Source organism: Pangasianodon hypophthalmus, chromosome 14 (genome assembly GCF_027358585.1).
Source record: "Pangasianodon hypophthalmus isolate fPanHyp1 chromosome 14, fPanHyp1.pri, whole genome shotgun sequence".
Classification (NCBI taxonomy): domain Eukaryota; kingdom Metazoa; phylum Chordata; class Actinopteri; order Siluriformes; family Pangasiidae; genus Pangasianodon; species Pangasianodon hypophthalmus.
This window is the reverse complement of record NC_069723.1, coordinates 12,759,299-12,773,954: the sequence shown is the minus strand read 5'-3', so window position 1 is coordinate 12,773,954 and position 14,656 is coordinate 12,759,299. Positions and strand designations below refer to the sequence as shown.

The 14,656-nt window shown below is 39.4% G+C and overlaps 1 protein-coding gene across 12 annotated transcripts in view; it reads left to right on the top strand.

The window, feature by feature from the left end:
- Positions 1-14,656, top strand: part of msi2b (musashi RNA-binding protein 2b) — a 231,529-nt gene that overhangs the window by 123,558 nt on the left and 93,315 nt on the right. The window lies entirely within an intron of this gene.

Here is a 14,656-nt window from a genome sequence, read left to right as displayed (position 1 = left end):
AGTCCCTTCTCTTACGACTCCACTTCAGCTTATTGGCCACCTGTGCTATATATCTGTATTTCCTCCAGAGGAATGAACAGGTCAGAGATTGTGTGTTGGTGTGACTGTTAAGTAGTTTGAAGTACTGTGTACTTTTGGAATTGTCAAAGGACAGTCTTTAAGGAAGAAGCTAACTTCAGAGTTACAGATGTGGCCGTGTGTAACAAGTCTGAATACACTCTCAAGTAGAATGATTTCACTGTAGAATGAGGACACTTGACCATCACACCCACATGTAGGTCAAAACTTCCCCACACTGTTGCCACAGAATTGTATAGCATGTCTTTGTATGCTTTAACATTAAGATTTCCTTTCACTGAAACGTAAAGGTTCCAGTATGACAATGCCCCTGTGCGCAAAGAGAGGTCCATAAAGACATGGTTTGGGTGTGATGGTCAGGTGTCCACATACTTTTGGCCATATAGTGTAGTAACCTACCTCACACACAAGCCCTGATTTACTCAAAATGCATACATAGGTTTATGTCAGTTGTCATACAGGGCTTATGTAGGTTGCATGTAGTGCTATGAACAGTATGTAGTGTGACAGAAGTCTTTATGACAGTTCACCCCTGTTAGAATAAGCCTTCCCTCAATGTGTATGTAGGTTTATGTCAACTGTCATAAAGAGCTTATTTAGGTGGCATATAACCATTCGAACACTGGCCTTAAGTAACATGTTTCTATATAGTGTATTTCATGTTTTATAGAGATAACAGTTCTTGGTAGTAGATGTAGTAGATACAGTGTCTTCAGAAAAGCCTATTCAGGAAGCTCTGAGCTCTGAATATCTGAGCTTTACTAAAAGATGAGATGTGGGTGTTTAATCACAATAAGATGTTTTATTTTTTCACTGTTTAACATTTGGTAGTAGAAAAAAAAACCCCAGTGCACTTCTAAATGTCAAGTTCAAGTTCATCTTGTAACACAATGTGAACAAAGCAAAGCTCTGCTGCATCTTTATGACTTTCGTCTGTTATTAAATGCAGATCAGAGTGTCAAATGAGAAGTGAGATTTACAGAGTGCGGTACGAACACTTTTCCTGCTCTCCATCCAAAGTGGAAAACCCCCAGCAGGTCTCATTCTTCGTCTGCGTGCCTGCTCTGCTCGTGTAAATACTCCCATTGGGGATGGTGTGTGTATGTGTATGGGAACAGCAGGCAGAGCTGGAGAGTAAGAGGGGATGACTCGGTCACAGCGAGGGTGAAGGGCCTGTTTAACCATGGCCACTGATTGAAATGTGAGAGGGAAAAAAGTGACTATTCTTCGCTTATCCTTGAGCAGAGAAGCAGGAGCGTGGTGGCTCAGAAATGAAACTCTTCGCTATTAAACATTCAGCTGGTAAACACCAAGCGCAGACAATGCAAGTGGAGATGAGCTATTTCCATTACAGACCCTCATGTGCCACATCGCCGCCTGCGGATATGGTTTCACTTTTTATACTTGGCATTTGGAATATGTGCGATTGTCTCTTTGTTTAGTTGCCCTCGTTAAATTCTCCCTCCGTTAGCGCTGGCAGCTAAACGAGGTTCTGTAAGGTCACCATTTTTAATAGGCTGTCAGCAATTACTGCATGTGGCTGGAGCCTCCAGTGAATTAACCGGCCAACTGGACTGCAGTGGTAGTGGGGCGCTGAGAGCCAATAAAACTAGTGTTTGAAGATAACGCTTGAATGGATGTTTTATTTTTTTCCTGAAGGTAAACAGAGCATTGATGAGGGAAAGAGAATAATAAGAAGTGAAAATTAGAAAAGAATTATATTCTCGCATTTATGCACCTTCGTTCTTTTTAGAGAGATATAGGTTTTATGAGAGAAGAGCTAGACCACTCTAATCCTCAGCAGTCTCTCCGTCTGCTACAGAGCTTTTCAGCATTGTCCTTCAGGTCCGAGGTTACAGCCAAGCCAACCGCTAAAAGCCTGTTTCTCCATGTGCCCTCTCTCTGTTTCCTCCTGTGAAAGAACATCGAATCGAGCCAAGGTCTCACACAGCGAGTGAGAGTGAGGATGACAGGGTCTGATATGAAGCCAGGCGCATCATTTTGCAGTGTGTTTTATACAATCTCCTGACTGGTGGCTAAAGTCTGCGGTAGATGCACACCCACGCCCAGTGTGAGACGCCTGCCGAGTCTTGCTGAGCCGTCTACAGACCTGCCGTTAATTTAAAATGTAAATGTGAATGTGTTTGGCCCACTCTTTCCTTTTATCCTCGCTATCACGTTTTTGTCTTGCTAGTCCATCTCCTTGGTTTTTTCTCAGCTTTTCATGGACTCTGCTTATGATTATGCTTACATCTGTGCTGTAGTAAGCTGTAGTAAGCTGTAGTAAATCTGATGTACCTTGAACCGATTCTTAAACACATTAACAGGACTCGACTCTGATCATCCCTTCTTTTTTTTGTCACTGATTCAGTCATCAGATTTTACAGAAACAAGCCGAATCTCTAAAGTATGTGCATGAGAGACTTCTATGACTTCTATGCTATTTGGACAACCTATTTAGTCCGAAGCGAGTGTAGAAAGGAGTAGTGTATGTAGTAGCATAGACCATTTTACACAAAAATAAAAGCATCAAAAGCACTGGAATCACCATCCTCATTATTATTTTCTTTGTATTATTTATGTTTGTAATTATTATTTAAATACCTCCATAACAATCAAGAAAAAGTGAACACCACCATCCCAGCAGTATGAGTGTAAGTGTGTGGCTGCTGGAGGGAATGATTGGATGATGATATAAGTCAGAAGCCTACAGTGAGGTCAGATTGGAGAGGATTATTATTACTGAGGAAGCCCTGCATTTGGAGAAATACATGGAGTAATTTGCTCAGGAATTATTCAGCTGTATTGCTATTCTTCTTTTTTTCTGGGTAAATGTAATCCAGCATGGCCAGGACATATTTAACAGATAACAAATAGAACATTTTATACTGCATATTCATTGAAGAAATAGTTTAAACAATCAAAGTGTATGGTGTTAAAATGGACCTTTACATGGTTCAGGATGTCATTTTGAACTTCATACGACACGATTTCATCAAGAATCAAATCGTACTAAATACGGATTATTGTTTTCTGTTAGAGCCACTAATTTACTCATGTGATTTGGCTCATTGCCATGTGGTGTGGTCTAACCTTTGTTTATGTATAATAGATAAAACGTGGTTTATTTATTATTGTAACTGGAAGACTAGGTCACATTTTAGAAGCCAATCATGCAGAAATCCAGATAATATGAGGTTTTTCTGGCAAGCTAATGGAATAACGTGTGTGTGTGTGTGTGTGTGTGTGTGTGTGTGTGTGTGTGTGCGCGCACTCATGTGATTACTCTACATAATTTGACATCCTGCACAAGCCATGAATGGATTTCCACACTTGTAAATATTTCAGCATCAGCTAATAATGAATGATGTGTTGAAATCCACTGAAAGAGTGCTGTCTGTTTCCAACAAGGAGAGGAGAGTGAGAGAGATAAAATTGTACAGTGTGGAATTTGAAAATCAATTAAAAAAATGTTCAAGGTAAATGTGACTTAGGAAAGTACTGAAGAGTATTTAGTATCTATAGTACATTTGAGCTGTTTTTTTTTTTACATGAAGCTACTGAAATATCAGAATCCATTCATGATTCAGGAATCATTAAATAAATGATAAAGCAGTGTTTTAAATATGAAATATGACACAAAATCAGATTTGGATAAAGCTGTTCTAAGGAATTTAGGTTTAAAAGTAATTCTGATTTGCATGAATATCTAAAGCTTATGAATTAGCATGGTACTGCCAACACAGGATGCATTCATAAAATGATTTGAGGTGCAGGAGGTTGTTTATTTGATTGTAGGATGTTTCCTGAAGGTGCAGGAGGTTGTATATATCTTTTACTATAGGATGTTTCCTGTAGGTGCGGGAGGTTGTGTGTATTTTTTACTATAGGATGTTTCCTGAAGGTGCAGGAGGTTGTATGTATTTTTTACTATAGGATGTTTCCTCTAGGTGCGGGAGGTTGTGTGTATTTTTTACTATAGGATGTTTCCTCTAGGTGCGGGAGGTTGTGTGTATTTTTTACTATAGGATGTTTCCTGAAGGTGCAGGAAGTTGTATGTATTTTTTACTATAGGATGTTTCCTGAAGGTGCGGGAGGTTGTATGTATTTTTTACTATAGGATGTTTTCTGAAGGTGCAGGAGGTTGTATGTATTTTTTACTATAGGATGTTTCCTGAAGGTGCAGGAAGTTGTATGTATTTTTTACTATAGGATGTTTCCTGAAGGTGCAGGAAGTTGTATGTATTTTTTACTATAGGATGTTTCCTGTAGGTGCAGAAGGTTGTATGTATTTTTTACTATAGGATGTTTCCTGAAGGTGCAGGAAGTTGTATGTATTTTTTACTATAGGATGTTTCCTGTAGGTGCAGAAGGTTGTATGTATTTTTTACTATAGGATGTTTCCTGAAGGTGCAGAAGGTTGTATGTATTTTTTACTATAGGATGTTTCCTGAAGGTGCAGAAGGTTGTATGTATTTTTTACTATAGGATGTTTCCTGTAGGTGCAGAAGGTTGTATGTATTTTTTACTATAGGATGTTTCCTGAAGGTGCAGGAGGTTGTATGTATTTTTTACTATAGGATGTTTCCTGAAGGTGCAGGAGGTTGTATGTATTTTTTACTATAGGATGTTTCCTGAAGGTGCAGGAGGTTGTATGTTTTTTTTTTTTACTATAGGATGTTTCCTGAAGGTGCAGGAGGTTGTATGTATTTTTTACTATAGGATGTTTCCTGTAGGTGCAGAAGGTTGTATGTATTTTTTACTATAGGATGTTTTCTGAAGGTGCAGAAGGTTGTATGTATTTTTTACTATAGGATGTTTCCTGTAGGTGCAGAAGGTTGTATGTATTTTTTACTATAGGATGTTTCCTGAAGGTGCAGGAGGTTGTATGTATTTTTTACTATAGGATGTTTCCTGAAGGTGCAGGAGGTTGTATGTTTTTTTTTTTTACTATAGGATGTTTCCTGAAGGTGCAGGAGGTTGTATGTATTTTTTACTATAGGATGTTTCCTGTAGGTGCAGAAGGTTGTATGTATTTTTTACTATAGGATGTTTCCTGTAGGTGCAGAAGGTTGTATGTATTTTTTACTATAGGATGTTTCCTGAAGGTGCAGGAGGTTGTATGTATTTTTTACTATAGGATGTTTCCTGAAGGTGCAGGAGGTTGTGTGTATTTTTTACTATAGGATGTTTCCTGTAGGTGCAGAAGGTTGTATGTATTTTTTACTATAGGATGTTTCGTGTAGGTGCGGGATGTTGTATATATCTTTTACTATAGGATGTTTCCTGTAGGTGCAGGAAGTTGTATGTATTTTTTACTGTAGGATGTTTCCTGAAGGTGCAGGAGGTTGTATGTATTTTTTACTATAGGATGTTTCCTGAAGGTGCAGGAGGTTGTATGTATTTTTTACTATAGGATGTTTCCTGAAGGTGCGGGAGGTTGTATGTATTTTTTACTATAGGATGTTTTCTGAAGGTGCAGGAAGTTGTATGTATTTTTTACTATAGGATGTTTCCTGAAGGTGCGGGAGGTTGTATGTATTTTTTACTATAGGATGTTTTCTGAAGGTGCAGGAGGTTGTATGTATTTTTTACTATAGGATGTTTCGTGTAGGTGCAGGAAGTTGTATGTATTTTTTACTATAGGATGTTTCCTGTAGGTGCAGGAAGTTGTATGTATTTTTTACTATAGGATGTTTCGTGTAGGTGCGGGAGGTTGTATATATCTTTTACTATAGGATGTTTCCTGAAGGTGCAGGAAGTTGTATGTATTTTTTACTATAGGATGTTTTCTGAAGGTGCAGGAGGTTGTATGTATTTTTACTATAGGATGTTTCCTGTAGGTGTGGGAGGTTGTTTTTGGTGACCACATACTGGAGCAGAGACATAGGGAGTATAATTATTTTAATCTGCTTAGCTGGAACGGGCTGCTAGGGGACAGACCTATCACAGCTACCATCAACAGCAAGGCCTGAGCCAATGTCACTGCGGCAGTGATAAAACTACTGTCTATACTTATGTGTGTGTTTTTAGAGACTTATTCTGTTAAGGGCTTAGGTTGGTGTTGGTATCACTTAGTCTTCCACATTTCTTATCTATTTTGGAAGCATTTTGGGGGAAAAACGTTTATGATAACATAAGCATTATAACACTTATAGGCACATTTAAATATACAATAAGTCATTGTGTTTTTAGGAGATAGATTTTAATATTTTCAGTTGCTGAGATTTATGCTGTAAGAAAGATGTTATTTTGCTCTCTAGTCACCACATTAAGGCTGTTTAAGTTGTAAAGTGTCTGCGTCTGAAATGCAGTTCCCCTCTGTTTACTCTGATTACGGCGTGATTATCAGACGCTCAGAACATGCCAAGAGTCACTCTGATGGAGTGATTGAGCTGAAGAGGAGGCCTGGCAGGAAACGAACAGAAAGAGTGATTCCTGGGTGAGCTCTCTTCTTTCTCTTTCCCCTCGTCCTCACTTTTTCCCTCTCCCTCCTGATCTTTTTCACTTTCGCTCTCTTTCTCTTTCCTCTTTCCCTCCCTCCCTCCCTCTCTTTATCTCTCTGGTATCTGCTCAAGTCGAGCTCTCGTAGAGAACACCACGCCCTTCACTCTCCAGCTCCCCCCGTCGGCAATTAGAGCTCGATTAGTCGCAGCACGGCAAAACATTTCACATTTTAGGCGCAGAGGAGGAGAGGAGGAATTGCTTGTTGTTCACTCCAGCTGACCTTGAAGGATCTCTGAGCATATCTCGCCCTGTAATTTGAGTTTTATGTGAGCTGAGTAACAACTTCACAATTAGGCTACTTAATGCTGAGTGTTTTAAACTAAGTTATAACAGCCATTTAATGTTGCATAATATTGATATTAAATCGTGCGTAATTTTTATAATGCAGAATGTTTTTGTGTAATGCTGTAGTGCATTATTACAGTGGCTCTCTGGGCAGATATCACAGCGTGTGCTTGTGTCATTGCTGCAGACTTGAAATCCGGGGATTGTATTTGACAGAGAAACGTGATAAACATATGTTTGTCACTGGGCTGCAACATGGGGATGTTAAACACACGAGTGACCTCTGTTAGTTTGAATTTAAAGCTTTCTGTTGTCATGATTGCTGTAATAAGCTGCCTCTCAAATTAAGTACTATGAATTGAGTCTGGTTCCTCTCAAGTTTTCTTCCTCATGTCATCTCAGGGAATTTTTCCTTGCTATCATCGCCTCTGGCTTGCTCATTAGAGATATATTTATGCATTTAAAATTTATATCCAGAATTTATATATTTCTATAAAGCTGCTTTGGGGCAGTGTCCATTGTTTAAAGCACTATACAAATAAAATTGAATTGAACTGAATTGAACTATGACTATGTAAGTTTTGTGCTAGGATTTTAGCGTATGTTAGAGTATTTTTTATGCAAACGTATGGAAATGAGTTCGTGTGAATACTCCAATCTTTCTAGAATAGTAAATCAGTGTGTAATCTGAGACACAGCTTGAGTTTATTCAGTCGGTTTCAGACATCGTGTCACATTACGCTACACCGTCTCCATCATTTCTGTTCGTGTGCACATGATAACGTAATGTTAAGCTTTTGAACGTGTATAATCTATGCTCGGGATGAACACAGGATACGCCTGGCCACCTGGCCACCGATTTTAAATAATGACATTTTAAATACTAAATAAAGTACCTAGCTTTCCTTCTAATAGCAAATTAATATGATACAAACATGGCTAAATAAATACGAAGTGTAGCTAAAATCATGTAATATATATTTTTGATGATTATTATTCAGTAATTGTGTTTTTTTAGATTTAAGAGAGAATTGTTGAACATTTAGATGTTTGTTTTCACCTCCTGTTTAGTATAAAAAGACAATCACATGTGAAATGTGTAAATTTACAGAGGGATCAGTAATCCCTATGTTCTTGTTGTCATATAGAGTTTATATTTGTTTAAGTTTACTAAAACTGCTTTGAAACTGTCTGATGAAAAAAATGAAACCTTACGAATTTCAGAAACATGCAAATGATCGAGTCGATAATCTTTTTTGAAATGCTTAGAAAGTAGAGAAGTGTGTGTTGAGTAGACTGTAGAGAATTCTTCTTTTGAAACTTACTTAAGTGCAAATACTTGATAACTTTACTTAAGTACAGCAGCAGTACAGTCGTAGTGAGTTGCCTCCGCTCCGAAACGAAGCTGTATTTGTGCCTGGACTCTTCGTAAAACATGCCGCAAAACATGAAGGAACTGTCTCTCAATCAGTTATCCTTAATCTCTCCTTCCGTCCTTTCCAAGATATCCACTTTGTGCTAATGCGAGCAAGAAGTGTGGCAATAATGTAGCGGATACAGTGTAAACAATATAAGCAGTGTTGATCCACAGAAGCTCCTTTACATCACAAAAAGGTTAGCTGAGTTTGCTCTGGCCTTTTGCAGCATAATGGCAGCAATTTCCAGCGGCTTCACATCCAGCACGTCTCTCTGTCAGAGATCCCTGAGTAAACCTAATTAGATATACCCTCACCTTTGCTGGCATGCCTTCAAAAAGGGGCTACGCCATTCTCTTATATTAGTGTTTAATATCCTCTCTCCTTGTAAGAAGCTCTGGGTGGTGTCAGCAATTAGTTGGGAATGTCATTGAAAATATCATGGCTACTCACCCATTTTTGTTGCAGTGCCTTTTAAATGAGAGGGTTTGTAGCTGTCATTGTGGATAAGAAGAAATATTGCATTAAGCAATTCTTAGTGTATGTGTCAGGTCTTGCAGGCTTAGAGGAAAAGAGCATAGAGGAGTTTAGGCTGTTGTTTTGCATTGTTTTGCACTAACAGGAAGATTGTCTTTCCTGTAAATCAGCCATCTGTCCATCCATCCATCCATCCATTCATCCATCTATCCATCTATCAGTCCATCTTCTTGTCATTGAGTCACCACCATGAATGATGCCATCGACAACATCTAAAATTTCATTAACCTAGCCCAAAATATTGTCCCCTACTTAACAGTCTTTAGTATTAGGTTTGCGTACAGGGACATCGTTTAGAAAAAACAATGCTGGACCCTGAGATAAAACCTTTTGTTGAATGTTCTTTATGATGTAAGTGAAGTAAGAGACAGGTTTGAAAAGTCATTCTGACTTTTTATGAGACATTATTTTGATTATATTAATTATTATCCAGTTCATTATTTTCAACCTGCTTCTCCTAAGCACAGTGTGTTTTCATGAAGTAGTATGCTAGCGTGATAGCATACAAGTGTATTCACTTGAGAAAAACAGCAATGGCTGTGTTCAGCAGGGAGCAGGAACTGGAAAATTCCCCCAAATTTGGTGTATGGGAGAACATTGGCTTCCTGGTAAATTACAGTTCTGATGGCCAGTGGGTTGTGAACCAAAATATTGCGGAGTGCCAAATCCGCCAAACATGTGTACAATACACTGGAGCTAATACTGCAAACGTGTCTGGCATCACCCTTCTGTGTCAGGCTCTAAAACTAGAATAGAACACATACACTCAGTAGTACTTAAGATATTCCTAATATTAGATAAACTGTCGAAAATATAAGGCCAAAATAATCTGAGTATATGATTGTCAGTCTGTAAAGTGAAAAACATAGTTTATAATGTTAATATACCAATATAGTGCTAATATACTACTGGCTTGACCCATGCCTCTGGATGCCAACTGCATATTATAGATCCCTAGCACAAATAACGGTGTGATCATGCTTTCTGTTTACGAACACATATTCATTCACAGATGGTGTCTTTATTGCAACGTAGGTGCAGTTGATTGCTCCGATTGCGTTTGGAAAAGCGACGGCTGCTGCAAATTGCCTTTTGATGTTAGCCTGTTTATCGCGGCTGTAAGGAAACTTGATGCGTCTGGGTGGCATCCAAATTACACCATGCCACACGGCTGATATAACATGACACAGCTCAGGAATTTCTGAGAGAAATAAGATCGATGAGCCACTTCCTGCGGAAAACCACTTCTTAAATCCCCCAAAGTGAGCATATCCTGTAAAGGTACAGGGATTGCATAGTTACATTTTACAGCACATTTGTTCATCTTTCCAAAGCAATGTACATTTATGACACTATCATACAATGGGTCTTAAATGTATTATGTATTACTGTGTATTCCTGCCTCACACACAGTGTTCTCAGGATACACTCCATAACCATCACCACCCGGACCAGATCAAAGTTATTACTGAAGATAAATAAATGAATGAATGCGTCTTCCTCCTAAGCCTGCCATTGGCAATGTTCTCTAAGGCCACTTTTGCACCAATTAGTCCATTTGCTGAGTCTGAAGTGGAGCAAAAATTATACTTTTTTTTTCATTTCCCCTTTGGTTTTGTTTGGTTTCCCAGTACACATAATAACATAATGAACCACCAATAGCACCACTAATTAAATTTATTGGAAAAGATTTCATATGTATTGACAAGGAAATGTACTTGGTGTCAGGCAAATCTGATTAGAGTACTTAACCTTTTTCATGACTTTTCTTCATTAATCATTACTGGTGTTCAGAGGAATGCTTTGTTAGGTTATTGCTATGTCATGATATAGACAAAAATGACAATAGGACCTGCTAATGACTACTAGTACTAAAAAAAAGAAAAAAGACAACCAAAAACATGACCCATCACACCATTTTGATATAGTCCAGCATCTCTGGAACTCATTTTCATTGCAGTTACCAAACTTTCTTTTCAAAACAAATGAGTGTAGCCCATTTAAACTGGAATGACCTGATATCAGTATCCAAATACTGTGAGGAGAAAAAAATCCAGCAGGAAATGAGTGGCCAGCTCTAAATTGTCTACTTTGTGGAGAATTACTGACCTTTTTAAATGCTCCCAGTTTCTCGATTTGTAACCTTGAAAAGCTCTTGTCTCAGAAAGAGCAAATTCTATATGAGCATAGCGGGGGAGTGGAGGGGAAAGCTCCTACTACACAGCATATCAGCATTCATAGAGTCCTGAACGCTGCCTTTTCCAGAGGTTAAGCACTGCGGGGGTTTGCCACACGTGCTCGGAAAGGAGAAACGTGCACAATGATGCCGTCATGTTTCATGCTTCAGATAACGTCCACTGCGTTATGCAGTCTCACTATGAAACGGAAGCTTTTATTTCATGTCGGATGGGTTTCTTTTCATGGGAGTGGATACACTTGTCTTAAAGGGCCTCATAAATCACTCAGTGACATTAGTGGAGTAATAATCTATGCATTGTTAACCTGAAGACGTGCTTCCTTCTCATTTATGATCAATAATGGAGCCGTGCATGATTGCCTTGTACAGCACAGGCCATGCAAAATAATCATTTTCATTACCGTGCACAAACACGATGACTTTTATTTTGTAAATATGATTTGAATGACCTGCAATTACTAATTATTATAGTTGACATTGACTTGTTTTTTTTTTTTTTTTTTTATCACATACTGAAGCCAGTCATTGTAACAAGCTCCATGCCTTGTTTGGTTTCTTTTCTCCCTCCTGTGCCCCTCAGACACTAAAGATTGAAGACTTTTCTGTGAAACGTTCAAACATTAGATTTGAAAATGGGTCTCTACTGGCTTGGGATTTCCTCCCTCCTCCTTTGACTTCCTCCAGCAGAGCCTCAGAACCAGTCACATGCAGTGCTTGATAAATGTGTAATGTGTAATTATCATTAATTATCATTAAGAACTCAGCCCCAAGCTTGGACGCATTCAGAGTAAATGTTTGTAATGTTCCCTGATCCTGGCATTGTATTGTGTTTGATTTGTTGTGAAGATTGGGACGGTTTTGTGTTGCGATGTGGTTCATTCGGATGGTATATATTTGCGTGAGCTCAGTTATATTCGTCTTTCTGACAGAGTTGGTAGTTTAAGAAAATGGCAGGATGACAGGAAGAGCTGAACTGATGGCTAGAAGATATGCACTTTTTATTTATGCACCCTAATGCTGTCTCCTGTGATCCCTTCATTCTGAGAACTGACTCACTCACTAATCCTCCATAAACTTCTCAATCTTCTCGAAATATCCCTGACTGATTGACACTTCTGACCTTTCGTTTCCGGCCATTGGCTGAGAGGAAAAAAAAGCTCTTCCCCGCAGTGATTGGCCGACTTGTTTGTGATTGCCTTTACTCGGTTGGCAGGCAGTGTGATTGGCGGGGGGTCGCTGGCTGGCGAGGCAGGGGGTAGGCAGGGAGCAGCTGCACAGAGAGCCTGGCCTCTTGGATGTGAAATGGTTTTGATAAATAATAAAACAGTGGTAATAACCAGCTGCTTTGGAGGTCACATGACCTTCCGCCACACCCGTCATGCAAATAACGACTTCATGGCAATCTCATTGGTTCATGCATTATTTAGCCCAGCCCCCTGTTGTTAACTCCACCTGCTAAAGGCGCCAGAGGTGTCCTCACATGGCCACTAAAATATCATCCTCTGTGTGTGTGTGTGTGTGCGCGTGTTGAGTCTGATGATTGCGGTTCTGTAATAAATGTAGACTTAGTGGAGAGTGAAAGACGTTTATAACACCGCGCGGATACAGAGCTATGCAGTTCAAAATTGGCCCTACGCTGCAGTATGGATTCTTCTATTGCAGTTTATTTTCAAGGTGTGTCTACCACTTTACCACATCGATTCCTCCCGCCTGGAACAGCTCGAGAGTGTGTGTAGTCAGAGTATTTTACACTAACATTACAACGCGCCTCCCGAGCAAAGAAGAGAAAAGATCAATGCGCTCTTCCTCTTACAAAATGTCTTCTGTCATACCTGTGATCATTTTACCACCTTTACAATGTATCCTCCAGCACAGCTCACATGCTCACAAAAAGCATACACACACATACACACACACACACACACACACACACACACACAGGTCTTTGATTTTCTTTTTTGCTAAGAAACAAGTAGAGTGGTAGGGAATTGGATCAGTGCCTTATTTGTTTTGAGAGCAACACTACACACACACACACACACACACACACACACACACACACACACACACACTTGTCTTACTATCCTTGTGAGGACCTTCCATTATTTAAAAAGGCAGTTTTTCTTATGGGGACCGGGCAAATGTCCTCACAAGTTCAAAACTGTCATATATGCCTATGCTTGTGAGGACATTTGGTCGCGACTAATATATAAAACCTTGCCTCCATCACACACCCACACACACACACTCTCTCTCTCTCTCTCTCTCTCTCTCTCTCTCTCTCCCTCTCTCTGCTTTAAGCACTGATGTTGCTGTCACTCTCAGAGGTAGTGCTACCAGCATCTTTCTTTCACAGTCCTCTAATAGGAGCTTTCATGTCATTGCTGTGATCAGCTGAGAGCAGTGTGTGTGTTATATAGCAGCTTTGTTATCCTGCTTTCACACCAAGTCCAAACACGCCGCTGCTGTGGATCAATTATTCTCTGACCGCTTTTGTAAACCCAGCCATATTTTCATTTGCATTAATGTAGCCAAATGGATCAGAGTTCACAAAAATGCTTCCTGTCGAGCTAGGTGTGAAAGTGCCCTCGTATACGTATACATGTGTATAAAAAAAGAAGTGAAGAACATAATCTAAGCTAAGTATAATAGGAGCGCTTGCTCTTTCTCTGTCTTTTGTTCTCTATTGGAAGCATTGGTTGGCTGAATGTGTGTGCGGAAAGTTTGTTCTTAAGAACGTCAGTGTGTAAAGAGGATATTCTGATGAAGCAGTGATGCACCAGACTTTTTCTTTGTCTGCCTGTCTCTCGCATATTCTCTCTCTCTCTCTCTCTCTCTCTCTCTCTCTCTCTCTCTTTCAAAACACATTTTGAACACTTCAAACACCTTATCTATAACTTTTTTCTTTAATTTTTAAGCAACTAACCCCCACTCTCCCTCTCCAGCCATGTTTTACAACCCCCCATCCCCCGGTTTCCCCCATCAGAGGCTTTATGCAGATGAAAGTGACAGGCCCCAGTAGAGAAGAATGCAGCAATGCAGAACAGCACGAGACAATCCTGTGGCATTAAACAGCCTTGCCACTTTGTGTTTGAGATGTTCAATCAAAATGCTAATGGCTCATGCAGCAAGGGAGCAATATTATTGTTACACTAATTGATAAGAGAAGAAAGATGGAAGGGTCCGCATTGGCAGCCTGCGCTCTACGCCGAGCTCTCAGCCACTCTGTTTTAATTACAATTACAAAAATGAAAGGGAACAAATTACTCCAATGACTGAAACAGCAACAGTTTGTTGTTTGTTTTTTTCTCTTTGCATAATAAATGATATACATTATTGATTCATTTATTGATGCATAATTTATTTAATATTTAATGTCAATCAACTTGAGACACTGTAGAAATAAAAACAGGCTCCACTGCATCATAGTAATGGAAAATGGCATATTTTTCATACCAGCATTTTAGACAGGTCTTATTTTGCTCTTGCGATGAGTGAAATGAAGGGCCCATCTCGCTCCTCGCTCTCCGTCTGAACTTTGACCCCCAGCGCAGGAATCTCTTTCCCGTCCTGTAATAACCTTGAAGTAACCCATTTGCCAGAAACAAGCTGCGATTGACTTGCTGTCATCTACACA